The sequence below is a fragment of the Equus asinus genome, chromosome 3, assembly GCF_041296235.1.
Source record: "Equus asinus isolate D_3611 breed Donkey chromosome 3, EquAss-T2T_v2, whole genome shotgun sequence".
NCBI lineage: Eukaryota > Metazoa > Chordata > Mammalia > Perissodactyla > Equidae > Equus > Equus asinus.
Genome location: NC_091792.1, coordinates 60,619,337 through 60,633,482, shown reverse-complemented (window position 1 = coordinate 60,633,482; position 14,146 = coordinate 60,619,337). Strand labels below are relative to the sequence as shown.

Genomic DNA, 14,146 nt, shown 5'->3' with positions numbered 1-14,146 from the left:
TGGGAGATGGAAAGAGATGTTTTTTTTGAAAGTGCCTTCCCCGCAGCCTGGCTCAGAGCAGGCAGCCCTTACGCTGAACTGCCACCAGGAAACCGTCTCTCATTCACTAGTGGGGTGAGTATACCTCTCCCCATGCACAGGTCAGTTAACTCTTGCTCTCCCAGGCTAATTGTTTTTATTCTCAAAATATCCCAGGGTGGATGAAAAACTATGATCCCCCTATTTTTAGCAACAAGCCCTCAAATGATGGTTTATTCTGCCTTCTGCTTTCTTGCCCATAAGAACAAAGCACACCCCAACTCCTGTAAGGTTAAGTGGATCAAGAACAGGCAGCAGATGGCTCCCAGCTAATGTCTGACAATCCCACAACCCTGAAGGGCTGAAGCCCTTGGTCGGCACCACCTTCCTAGGTCTTGCGCAAGCCTGGAGACCATGTGACTTGTGTGTGCGTGCATGCACGCAGGCGTGTGCATACATCCTGCCCCAAATCCAGATCAGAGGGTCATGGAGAAGCCCAGCCCCTGCTGGGTCTCTTGGCAGAATATCTAGATGTTCTCACAGTGCTCTATAATGAATCAGTTTACTATCTTGGTGGTATCTGGCCCATCCCCCTCCCCTATCCTTGCTAGTAACTCTAGGTTATCTTGATGACCAAACTAAATGAGTTCTTGGCCTGGTAGAGACAGATAACACAATCAAGACTGCAGGCCTGGGGGCCAGCTGGGTGGCGCAGCGGTTAGGTTCGCACGTTCTGCTTCCCGGTGGCCCGGGGTTCGCCAGTTTGGATCCTGGGTGCGGACATGGCACCACTTGGCAAAAAGCCATGCTGTGGTAGGCGTCCCACGTGTAAAGTAGAGGAAGATGGGCATGGATGTTAGCTCAGGGCCAGTCTTCCCCAGCAAAAAGAGGAGGACTGGCAGTAGTTAGCTCAGGGCTAATCTTCCTCAAAAAAAATAAATAAATAAGACTGCAGGCATGCATCCTTCCCAGCACCCAGCATTCATCAAACAGTGATGCTGGCAGAGGACCTTTGGTCTTGTATAATGCTTCTGTTTCATAGGTGAAGAGTAACCCCTGAATGGTCTAGCTGACCAGGGATGGAGAATGGTCAAGAGGCCAAATTCTAGGAGAGATTCCACCACAATTATCTGAGTGACCCCCATCATGTCACAGACTTGCAGGTGCCTCAGTTTTTCCATCTGTAAAGTAGGAGAGTCAGACTGCCAGTACCCAAAACTCACATGCATTCTGAGAGTTAAAAATTAGAAAACGTTATCTAATATAGAAGTCCAGATACCTAGGTTAGGATCTAAAGAAACCTTATTAAGTTCTAGCATAAACACATTAAAACTACAAACACTACCACTGATCAACAACAAAAACAGAAAAGCTTCACTAATCAACAATTTCCTAGGGCAAAGAATTACATTTTAACTCCTAGTCATGAAAATTAAAACAGGGACACCATTTCAAGCCAATCAGATTGGCAAAAATTGAAGTCTGGTAATATCTAGTGTTGGTAAAAATTAGGAACAGGAACACTTAACACTGCTGGGAGTATACGCTGGTAAACCTCACCGGACAGCACTGTCAGTACCCAGCAATTGGAAGGTGCACACACCTTTCCACCCTGCAATTAACTCTATTTCTCCTGCTTTTGCCCCAGAGAAACTCTTGCAAGCGTCTGAGAGATACCAGGTGTAGCTCTGTGAGCAACAGTGAAAAAGCAAAAACAACCTAATTTTCCCTCAGTAGATAAACACACTGTTCATTTAAGATGAATGAACTTGATCTATATAAATAGCTCTCATAAATAGGTGTGGAAAAGGAGGATACATGCAGTACAAAGTTACATGGATTTAAATAATATTGTTCATGGATTGATACAAAGTATTAAAAGTAGCAAAAAAAAAAAAAAAAAAAACAAGAGAAGAGAAGAGCAGATAGGAGCTAGGAGGTCCCTCAGGAAGACCGGAGCAGGCACAGTAGCGGTAATGGACTTGCAGAGCACAGAAGCTGAAACCTGCTGCCTGCAAAGGGGAACTGTGACCAAGAGGGAACGCACTCACCCTAAAAACCCCCACACACACCCGAGACCTAGAGGCCCCCAGGCGCTCTGGATAGGGGTGGGGAGGAGGCTTGAGGTTAAAAACAGAACTAATTAAAAGTCTAAAGATGGAATGGCATTTGATCCCTAGATCCCCTCTCCCTATCCAACCTAGGGTGGAATATGCACATCATCAACCACGGAAGAACTCGGGATTTCTCTCCCATGCTCCCTCTCTTAGGGGGCTCCTGGAGTGTGCGCCGAGAGCGTAAACCAAGAGAGATGATGCTATGGGACCAGGCGTAGACTGCTGACTGCTTCCCAGTATCCCATGTGTGCGATACAGACCTGTATGTACCTCAGCTGATTCAACTTACTGTCAACCCCCACCACCACACTACATGTGAGACTGAACGATATGGAAGTGCCCAGAGTGCACACCTTCTTGACCCACACAAATTCCCATTTCATATAGTTCGACCTCATATTCCTAATACTTTCCTCAAGCCCATCTATCAAAAATTGCTAGCAGAGGGGCTGGCCCCGTGGCCGAGTGGTTAAGTTGGCGCGCTCCGCTGCAGGCGGCCCAGTGTTTCGCTGGTTCGAATCCTGGGTGCAGACATGGCACTGCTCATCAAGCCACGCTGAGGCAGCATCCCACATGCCACAACTAGAACCACCCACAACGAAGAATATACAACTATGGACCGGGGGGCTTTGGGGAGAAAAAGGAAACAATAAAATCTTAAAAAAAAAAAAAAATTGGTGGCAGATGTTGTGAGTCCTCACCCCGAAATATTTCAGTCCTTCTCTCCGAAGGACAGGGACATTCTACACAACCACAGCTGACTACCACACCTAAGAAAAGTCACCCAGTCATTCCAAGGCTCCCCTGGAAGGGCTGTCCTTTCGCGTCTCCATTCAACTACCAACAGTAACACAAAATTTCTCTTACCCCTAAAATGTGTGCAACTTCCTACTCCAACTCTCAGGTCCAGCAGTCTGAGACAGAACCAGTCTCCAGGAAAGGCCTCAGTTCCAGCTGCTGAATCAGCAGCACGTGGGCGGGTACATCCTGGAGCCAAAGGGCTTCCACCCTCACCACCTGACCACTTCCGAAACAGGGCTATCCGGACCCAACATCAGGGAAGTTACTGGAGCCAGGGCTGCATCTGGCCTGTGTTGCCTCCCTCCGGGGGCTGGGAAGCCCCCAGATAAGGAATCTGCACTTTTCCACTCAGCAGTACCCCAGCTCTGGGACAAACGCCCCAAAAGGTTTGAGCAGACCCTTTCTCCAAGGTGCCTTCAATTCTCTCTGGGAAAGTGACACAGGGCGGGGGAAGCCCAGCCCCTTTCTTTACTCTAGGGCACTAGGTCACCATCACCAGTGCCAACAGGAAACAGTTCTCCATTAAGGAGGTGATGGAAGAAAAGGAAAGTAGCTTTACCAAACCAGAAGCCCTTCTAAGCCTCTTCCCCTTATCATTCTGCATCTTTAAATTCAATTAGATGAATGCATCTCAGCTGCATTCACCTCTGTTTGAAGCAGCACTTGAGGACCAGTCTTTCCAAGGTAACAAACAGTGTTAGGTCTCCCTTTGAAACCAAGCACCTCCACTCCCACGGGGTGTGAGGGTCTCTATAGCATCAGGTAGAGGGATGTGAAGCCTGGTTGCTGCCCTTCTCCCTGCACCAGCCTGTTGGCTTCCTCAGCACCCGGAGAAGGGGCTGACCTAGACCCACTAAGAAGGCAAACATGATTCACATTTATCTGGACTGTCTGCTGAGCCCTCCAATTCAGTCCCACTGCCACCCCTGCTCCCTAGATGCTCCCTCTGCCAGGCCACCAGGGTCATTAACTGAGGGAAGAGGTGATGCCCCAGAGACTCTGCCCTGCTCTCCCCTCTCCCATACCACCCCGGGCCTGAGGCACTGTCTCCCTTCCACAGCAGTCAAGGACTAGGGCGTGGCATGCTCTTCCTCTCCCCACACTCTCAGGTGGAGTACTCTCCCCCACGCCCTATACAGTCCCCTAGCCTCCTCTCTGCTTAGACAGATTCTCATGCCAACCGTGGCTTTAACCCTTCGTGTGGGTTACACCGTACTCCACCCAGTTCCAGTCTCCTGTCTTCCGGGGTCCCTGGAATTGTGTGTGATTGTGCGCAGAAAGTTGCCCAGGCAAACCCTTTGGAAGAAGAAAACACTTAAAATAGATGCAGATAGATACTATTATCTTAGCAATTTTTGCCGAGGAACTGTGGTCCAGAAGCTCACAAGGGGCTGAGGAGCTAGGTTCTAGCCGAAAAGGCACTGGGACGCGGGCCAAGCTCTTCCTCGCAGGCTCCTCCCTCCATCTCCCCAGAAAACCCCGCAACTCCGCCCTGGCCGCCTCCGGGGTCGGCTGACCCTGCCCGGGGCACGAATGCAGCCCAAGGGTAGGGGCCGGCGGGCGCGAGCTCCCCGGCCGGGGTGGGGGCAGGGGGCCCGGCTGCCCGCGGAAGGGTTGTTTTTTGCTTGTCTCACCACTGGGACTTTTAGCAGGCGGCTAAAAGCTGCACGCCCAGCTGCGACAGCCCGAGGGTCCCTCCTTCCCGCCGGCCTTGGGGACGCGGCGAGACCGCGCCTGGGCCCGGAGCGCGGCGCAGAGGGGCCCCAACCTCCCCATGCCCAGCCAAGGTCACTTGCGCCGCGCCCGCGCCCGCACCCGCCTGTCCGCCCGCACTCACCGCGCCGCGCCGCCGAGAGCCTGGGCCTGCCGCCTGCGAGCGCGCCCCACGGAGCCGGCCGAGCCCGAGCAGCTGCAGTGGCCGCCCGGTCGCCCCCGCCTAAGTACGGCCCCGCGCCGCCCCGCCCCGCGCCGCGGCCGCCGACAAGTCACGTGGGCGCCGCGAGCCGCCGCCCCGCCCCCGGCTCCCTGTTCTCCCGCTGCGGGTCCCTCCACCCCTCGCCTACCCCTGCGGGCTCCGCACCCCGCCCCGGCTTCCCGCCCACCCCACTGCGGACCCCGCACCCCCACTCTGTCCCCACCCCCAGCTCGCGCTTTGGACCCCGCGCCCGGCTCGGCTTCAGGAGATCCCGCTGGGAGCCAGCTCGCCAGCCCGGGAATAGGGGCACTAAGCCCCGCCGGCCTCTAAGCCTGCGGACTGGGCCCCTTGGGGAACAGAAGGAGGCGAAAGTGGCCCTAAGGGCCTCCTCCCAGCCCAGAGAAATTCCCCAGGGTCCGCCGCTGCCTGAACACAGCGCATTCGCAGCCTGCTGGATCCCTGCTTGGGGGAAAGGATAACTATCTCTCATTTCATTCATTCAGAAACCACTGCCAGAGTTGGGCTTACAGAGACAGCGGGCCTCCCGGAAGAGCCTTAAAAGGCCCTTTTAGCGTTGATATTCTAAGGACGTGACTATAAGATATTGCAACTATGTGGTAATAATTAAAAATGGTAGCTATTACCACTGAATACTAATTTCAGGACTACAGAGGATCTGTTTGGAAGAGGGTGCCAGGAGGCCTCTCCTGAAGGGGGCATACACTGCAGCACACTGTTTCCCTCGGAGTTCATTTGGGCGAGTGCCTGGAGAGGCTGACGGAGATAAACCCAAGAATCCTCAGGTGTTTCGAATCCTTATGACAACCTTGCAAGGTTGGTATGATCCCAGTTTTATTCAAGAGGCTGGTATTTATCCAGCCTGGTATTTTATCCCAGTGCTACTGGGAATAAGAAAGCTGTAGGTCTGGTGAACTCCAGGAGGCCCAGGCTACCTGCCGCATCCTGCAGATGCCTGACCATCAGCTGTCACATAGTCCTCGTGCCTGTCAGGGCCCATCAGAGAGCTCTCTGGACACGTGTCCTTGCACTTGTTTGGTTCCAGTTAAGGATAAGAGTGGAAGGAAAGAAGTCTCAGAGTCTGCACAAGGTTACTACATCCTCAACTGAGGGGAGTTCCCAAGGAACTTAGGACAACGGGAAGGACAGAGACTCCCGTCTTGCACTCCAGACTGCAAATCAGCATTTTGACATGTCACCTTCCGTATGGATGTCAATAAGTTTTGAATTCCACAATGGAACTAATAAGAGGAGGCACAAATGGAGAGGACACACACGTAACCATGATAAGTCTCTCTCTCTCTCTCATCTTTATAGCGTGACAGGAGGAGTGCTGATTGCTTTACACACATTATCCCAATTTTGTGGAATTTTGCATGAGTGCCATTACAGCGGTAGAAATCACTTTTGGCGTAAAAGAAAAATAAACAAGTACTACTAGAGTAGAATTAACCCTTCCTTGGGCATCCAGGAATGCCTCATGGAGAAAGGAATACACCAGATAATTTGCTTATTTTCCTCACCTCCTCCTGGATCTTAAGCTCTATGAGGACAAGGATTTTTGCCTGTCCATCCACTGATGAATGGATAAACAAAATGCCATATGGCCATGCAATGGAATGTTATTCATTCATAAAAAGGAATGAAGTACTGGCACATGCTACAACATGGACAAACCTTGAATACATTTATGCTAAGTGAAAGAAGCCAGACACAAAGGCCACATGTTATATGATTCCATTTATATGAACCGTCCAGTATAGGCAAATCTATAGAGACTGAAAGTAAATTGGTGATTGCCTTGGGCTTGGGGGGAGGGCAAGATGGGAGATTTGGGAGGTGATAGCTAGAAAGATAAGGGATTTCTTTTTGGGATAATAAAAGTGTTCTAAAGTTGACTGTGGTGATTTACATGACTAAAAACCATACTAAACTGGTACATACCATGAACATACTAAAAACCATTGAATTACACAGTTTAAATGGATGAATATTATGGTAAGTCAGTCATATCTCAATAGGCCTATTACCAAAAAAAGGAGGGTTGATTAGGGAAGTTCTGGAAAAGGCTAGAGTAGAAACAATCCTTTTTTTTTCCTCTTTTTGGCTGTACTTTAAGAAGTCCCTTTTCCAAAGAAATGCCTGATTTGTTTCCCCCTTATTTGTAAACCCTTGTAAGTTTGTTCTCCTCTGATCTCTCTCTGCCAGCTTCTAAATCCCAGGGAGGCAGAATCCTTGCTGGAGAGATTTTTAATCGATGGTCTGTCGACACTCAGTAGGTTCTTTGATAGTTGACCAGGGGGCGGCTCTGATGGTTTTGGCTTTGGCCAGTTCTTTTTCCCAAGTGTTGACCCAACAGAGTGACACCTGATAAGAGCAATCCTCTATTTTCTTTTTGCTGCTTAAACCCACTAGTTCAAATTTACCTTCAGGCTTAGAATTGTAAGGGTCTCACAAGATCAGACCAACCTTTCTACCTGGACTGGTGTCCAAGGACAGCAACAGGACAAAAGGAAGGGCACAGGCCCCAGGCAAAACTGTGACAACGGTTTTCACCATCCCCAGAAGGAACCTGACAATATTTAACATAATAGAGCAAGTTAACTTTCTTCTTAACAATCTATTTAGCCAAAAACAGTAGGGAAAGAGAATGAAAAACAACAATTATTGATAATCTATTATGTAATACACTCTATTATGTAATATACACCTTTTAAAAAATATTCTCACCAACCCTGTGATGTGGGAAAGTTCCCCCCATATTACAGATGAAGAAAAAGGGACTCAGAGAAGTCCCATACATCCTAGGTTAACACAGTTTATTAGGAGCAGAGCAGCATTTATAATAGGACCACGTGAATCCACAGCCCCAACCTCTCTCCAGCTTCATCAGGCAATCAGGATTGGCTACAACTCACACACCTGTAGGCCACAGAGTCTGTGATGGGATTTTAGGAAGGGACAAGAGTGGCTTTTCTCTGGCCAAGGTATTTTGTGCTCAAGAGATTGCTGTTAAAATGTAAATAGATCACCTGCAGAGGTAGCCAGGGGTTGCACAGCACACCTTTTAAGAATTGCTCTCTCTTTGCTGGGACTCTGCAGTTTGCCAAGGGTCCCTCTGCAGGGGAACTTCCTTCCCGGCCTGCTTTGGGCTCTAGTCCCTACTAAGACAGCTTGGAAGGCTCTCCCTTCCCTCAAGATCCACACGCTTCGGCCTTTTGTCTCAGAGTTGGGGCCTCCACACGGAGTGGGTGCAGTTGAAGCTGAGCCTGCCTTGTGAAGAACATTGTCTTGGCGTGGATTCCCACGTGTGGTCTCGTGGATTGGAAGGACTGTTCTCTCAGCACTCCAGCTCCAAGCTTGGGATCCTATAGCCCCTGCGTCAGTCTTCTCCACCAGGAGGTGGACAGAATTTGGAATCTGCCATATGGAACTGTGTGACTTTGGATAAGTGACAGGTTGCATAATTATATTCACCTCATACAACTGTGAGGACTAAATGGATGGGGCTCCATTCATTCCATTTCCTCTCCATTTGTATCTCAAACCCCAGAACTGAACACCAGTCGCTCCAATAAATCTGAGCGCTCTCCAGGTACAGAATTAACTCTGACTGGGTCAAACAGCCTATTTGGGGGGTATTATTTAATCCCAGCAGAACTGTAATTGGAATTTGAGTTGCAACCAGCACCCCTCAGCCCCAGAGGTTCCTTTCCTCAGAGGCTTCGGGCAGCAGGGAAGACCTTTGGAAGGTCTCCTTGGGCCCCTCATTCTTCCTTCAGGCCTTGTATGAGCCCAAGACTTTGGTCTCCTGAGACCTCTAGCAGGTGGAAGGAAGCAGGTGTTCAGAGGAGGATTTCATTCTCCCCTAATCCCTTGTCCCCATTCATCCAAACCTACAGGGCCAGAAGCACCAGACGCTACCATGAACCAGACTCTTCTGAGCTTCCTGAAGGGCTCTGACCAATGGGAAAAGGTCGACAACACTCCCTTGCACAGGGATCTCCTTTCTCAACACTGTGTTTCACTACTCCTAGCCAGTGTGCAAAAAGAAAAGGAACCAGAAAAACCTGGGTTTGAATCCTAGTTCCACAATTACTTCACTTTTCCCAGCCTCTGAACAGGTTGTTATGAGAAATAAATTTAAATTAGATAATGCACCAACCACAGTGCTGTACAGACTCAAGCTAGTGATGACAAAGCCTTTCCCGTTTTCTATTGCCTAGAGCCAAATATAGAGAAATTTCTGGTCTTATTAAAAACACTGACAACACCAAATGTTGGCAAGGATGTGGAGCAATGGGGGTCCTTGTATATTGTTGGTGGGAGAGTAAGAAGATACGGCCACTTTTTTAAGAGACACTCTGGTGGTTTTTTTTTTAACTAAATATACCCTTATCCTATGACCCAGCAATTCCATTTTTACGTATTTGCCCAAGAGAAAGAAAATATATGGCCACAAAAAGACTTTGTGCAACAATGTTCATAGTGGCATTGTTCGTAAAAGCTGAAACCTGGAAACAGACCAGGTGTCCATCCGTAGAAGGATGAATCAACAAGCCGTGATATATTCAATCATCCTTCCCAAACACAAAAAGGCATCAAATTACTGTTACATGCAACTACAGGATCAGTTTCAAAAGCATTATGCTGAGTGAAAGCAATCATATGCAAAGAGGGCATACTCTGTGATTCCTTTGAAATTCTAGAACAAAGAAAACTATTGTATGGTGGAACAAAAACTATAATGGTTGCCCCTGGGGATGGTGAGGGTGGAGATTGACTGAGAAGGGGCTTGAGAACTTTCTAGAGTGATGATTATAGTCTACATCTTGATGGAGTTTGGAGTTACACAGGTATATGTCCTTGTCAACACTTGGAGAAAATACACTTTAGATTTGTGCATTTCAACAGTGCAGGTACATTTTAACATCAAAAGAAGCCACTGTAAGCAAATATTGGATTCTGGTGAATGATATGGATGCTGAAAGGGAAGTTATTGCAATTTACTCTGAAATGCATTAAGACGATGGATGGATGGATGGAGGAAGCGAGGGACGGGTAGATGGATAGATGTGCAATAAAACAAATGCAATAAAACGGTGAAGGTAGAATCTGGGTGGCGAGTGAACCAATATCCAACATAAAATTCACTGTAAAATTCTTCCAGCTTTGGTGTCTTTGGAAATTTTCATGATATCGCATTGGACTAAAAGTTCTAGTCTTATAAGCATATGAAACAAAAACAAAATATAAATTGAAAACAACTACACAAAAACTGTTCTTCAAAGATGGGCTCAAATATCCCTTTTGTTCACACGTCCCTGGTATCTCTTTTTGTGTCCTAATCTCCTTTTCTTATGAGAACACCAGTCGCGTTGGCTTGGGGCTCACCATAAAGGCTTCGTGTAACTAATCATTTCTTTAAAAGTCCTGTTTCCAAATTCAGTCACATTCTGAGGTCCTGGGGTTAGGGCTTCAAGGCACGCATTTTAGAGGAACATAGTTCAGTCTATAACACTGTCATAGAGAAGAGGGCTGCTTTGGACTTTCCCATAAGAGGCAGGCTATTTGGAAACCTCAGAGAAAAAACTGACTGGGGATATTCCTGACCATAGGAGTCTCAACCTGGTGGTGAGCAGAAAACAGTGAGGGAGCAAAGGCCAATCGTTTTTTTCAACAAATGTTAGTTGACAGTCTATTGTGGGACAGGGGCTGTGCTGGGTACTGGGAGTTAAAAGGGAATTTTGCTATAAGCCATGTTGGATTAGGTTGTGCATGTGTTAGTGATCAAAGTAAATTTCCTTGAAGATAAGTGCAATAGTAAATGAGCTTTCCTATATTCATTTAAAAAATATCTTTGGGGCTGGCCCTGTGGCCCAGTGGTTGAGTTTGCACGCTCTGCTTTGGTGGCCCAGGGTTTTGCTGGTTGGGATCCTGGGCACAGACATGGCACCGCTCATCAGGCCATTCTGAGGAGGTGTCCCATGTGCCATAACTAGAAGGATCTACAACTAGAATATACGACTATGTACTGGGGGGCTTTGGGGAGAAAAAGAAGTAAAGAAAAAAAAAAGATTGGCAACAGATGTTAGCTCAGGTGCCAATCTTTAAAAAAAATAAAAGAATTAAGGTAGTATTTATTCAGGTTTTTGTATTGCAAATAAATACCGTCGTCATTTTTACATATAATTGTGGTTTGATTACCTTGCTGATACTTGATGTCTAGATCCAACTTTAAACTGTTAAGCCATCCTAAATGGTAGCACCTACTTGCTGCCTGTGGCTATAGTCAAGAGAGGGTTCAATAGTCGCCATTAAGAAGGACTCTTGGGGATGTATTAGTCAGGGTAAGTAATGCAAGCTGCTAAAACAAACAGGTCTATCCCAACAACAGTTCATTTCTGACTAAAGTTGGAGACCAGTGAGGGTTGGTTGGGGTGAGGTGCTCTGCTTCGTAGTGTCACTGAGGGACCCAGGATGCTCCCTTCTTGTTGTGCTGCCATCTCCTACACATGGACTCCAAGGTCCCTGTCAAAGGAAAGGGAGAGAATGGGGGAAATGTCCATGTCGTCTTCACCCCACTAGCTTGTGAGCAGTATACAATGCTTTCACATACATTACACTGAAGAAAAATTTGTGGATGTCACAGGGCTGGGAAAGGTGGTTTAGCTGCGTGCTCAGGAGGAAGAAATGGTTCAGGTGAGCTCTAGCTCGTCTCTGTCATGAATTCATAATCCTGGTTCCACCTCTTCCCAGTTGGTGGCCTTGGCCTTAAGCAAGTTCATTAAACTCTCTGGGCTCCTTTTCCTCCTCTATAGAATGGCATTGATGATAGGGCTGATCTCATAGGGATGTTATGAGATCAAGGGAGTGTCTTAGTCTGCTCAGGCTGCCATAACAAAGTACCACAGACAGGGTGGCTCAAACAACAGGACTTTATTTCTCACAGTCTGGAGGCTGGAAGTCCAAGCTCAAGATGCCTGCAGAGTTGGTGTCTGGTAAGTGCTCTCTCCTTGGATTGAAAATGGCTGCCTTCTCACTGTGTCCTCACGTGATCTTTCCTCCATGCCAGCGGGTAGAGAGAGAGGAAGCAAGCTCTCTGATGTCTCCTCTTATAAGAGTGCTCTCATGACCTCATCTCAACCTAATTACTTTCCAGAGGTGCCATCTCCAAATATCATCCCATCGAGGGTTAGGGCTTCAACATATGAAATTTGGGGGACACAATTTAGTCCATGGCAGGGAGTTAATATATGTGAGACCCTGTGTGCCCAGCCCAGAGCAAGCTCAGTAAACATGAGCTATCACTCAGCCTGCTCCAAATCAAAACTACTGACAATGCCTGTGTTTGACTTCATATAGCTCCTTACAGTTTACAACGCATTCTCACCCTCATAACCTTTTCTACTTGGAGCCTCTTAGCAGCCCTGTGAGGTAGGCTTTTTCCAGATGAGAAAACTGAGGAGAGGCTGGGCTATGTGCCAAGGTCACATGCACTTAAGCAGCTAAGCCTCCTGACTCAGTCCAGTGTTCTTCCTGTATCTTTCTGAGAACACAGTCACCTTCTTTAGCACAATGTGGTGTCCTGGACCCAATCCAGGGCTGCTGAGAAGCTTGCAAAGAGGGTTTGAGTTACAGGGAATTGATGAGTCTACTTCTGGTCCCATACCTTGGGATTTCATGGAATGTTTCAGAGTATTTTTGTCCTAGATACTAAATTTGCCCTAGGGACAGACCTATTGACTTACCTCTCTGTGAAAAAGCAGCTCCATGCCCTCAGCAGTGAATATTGAAGGTCCAGTCGACAAAGTTATCAGGAGGAATGGCAATAGGGAAGTACCCCAATTCAGGGTGACAAGAGATTTTCACGTATTGAGGTGTGGGGTAGCTATTCTGGTTCAAAACTGATTGGCTTGAACTAAAGAAGCCTGACTCATGGCCTATGAAACATACACTGTACTTCTGCTTGAACTATTAAAGTATGGAATGCATTAAACATTATCTTGAAACAAAAGAGTGCATGCTTTTAAGATAAGAATGCATACTCCCCCTCCTAGGCCCACCAGTATCAGTACCTCCAGTATTAGTACTCCTGAGGATGAGTTCCCTTTCCTGGACGTCAGGGTCATGTTGACTTGCTAATTTGCAACTCAATACCTCTTTGAAACTTTGATGAATATATATCCTGGGTGTGTTTAATGTGTGTTCTTTGTTCTAAAAAAGTATAAAACTGTACTGAAAAGCATGCTTCTCTGGAATGCTTCCTTCCTTTGTGGAGACTGCCCTCCTGGTTATAATCCTCAGCTTGGTCAAGTAAAACTAACCTTATCTCTCATATCTATAGAATGGTTATTGGTCATTTTGCGTTGACAAGGGTTTCTCAATCATTTTCAGCCCAGCCCACAGTCCAGATGGGGAAAGATTTTATTACCACATGCCAGCAGAAATAGTTTCTGAGTATGAGATTCTTTTCGCCAAGGGAAGGTAAAGCGTAAATTATTCCCATTTAAATGCATAACCATTGCACTGGCTCGTTTTAGATACCAGTGAATTCAGCCATGGAGAATGGTTTAATTTCTCTATTGATTTCAGAAACAATGTCTTGTTTGCTGTAGATGGGCAATAAGTAATTTTCAAAAATTCATCTACAAAGAAGTATTTTTATTTTTCATGAATTCTGCTTTTGCTCAAGCATGTCTTCAGATTTTGGAAATCCACGTGACACAAGAAATCCTTTGTTTCCTCCAGATGTTTATCTGCATGAGCTTTCCATCCTGTTTGTTTATCTAGGGTTCTATGTCGGTGAGAAGACCTCCCCTAATTGGTAGATGTGTCTGTGACTGGACATATAAAGTATTTTTCAGTTGTTAATCAACCCATTGGTATACGTGAAGGAAGTAGTGGATCAGTCATCAGGGAGCAGGTGGGGGAAGTTTGTGAATTTTGCAACAAGAGCTGAGAAAGGCTTGAACATTCAATGGGGGCAGGGAACAGCCATAATCTCAGCTCAGTTTATTGCCTTTCATTCAACAAGAAGTGGCCTGGAACACGAGCTTCATGGGAGGTTGGCTCAGGTTACGGGCTTGTGAATCTGTAAAAGAATGGAGCCTCCTGCCAACAGAGGGAAGATGACATGTGGGAGGCAGGATTCTAGCATGACCTGACCTGTCGTCAGAGTCTGCTGGTAGCGCTGAGCCAGATGTAGGTCAGGAAGCCAAGGGAAAAAAGACTGGCTTTGCTCAAGCCTGGGGCCAGCCTTGGCAGTAGACCAGCA

At 47.3% G+C, this 14,146-nt stretch overlaps 1 protein-coding gene across 6 annotated transcripts in view; it reads right to left on the bottom strand.

Annotated features, from left to right (window-relative positions):
- CTSB (cathepsin B) overlaps positions 1–14,146 on the bottom strand; it is a 50,500-nt gene that overhangs the window by 14,840 nt on the left and 21,514 nt on the right. Inside the window, exon 1 of one of the 6 annotated variants that reach the window (XM_044766936.2) lies at positions 4,774–4,941. The exons of 1 other annotated variant lie outside the window; for it this stretch is intronic. The gene's annotated coding sequence lies outside the window, so the exon portion shown is untranslated. Of the gene's footprint in view, positions 1–3,002; positions 3,342–4,773; positions 4,942–14,146 lie in introns of those variants that run through there. 4 more of the 6 variants (XM_070505079.1, XM_070505078.1, XM_070505081.1 and 1 more) reach the window with 4 other exon arrangements.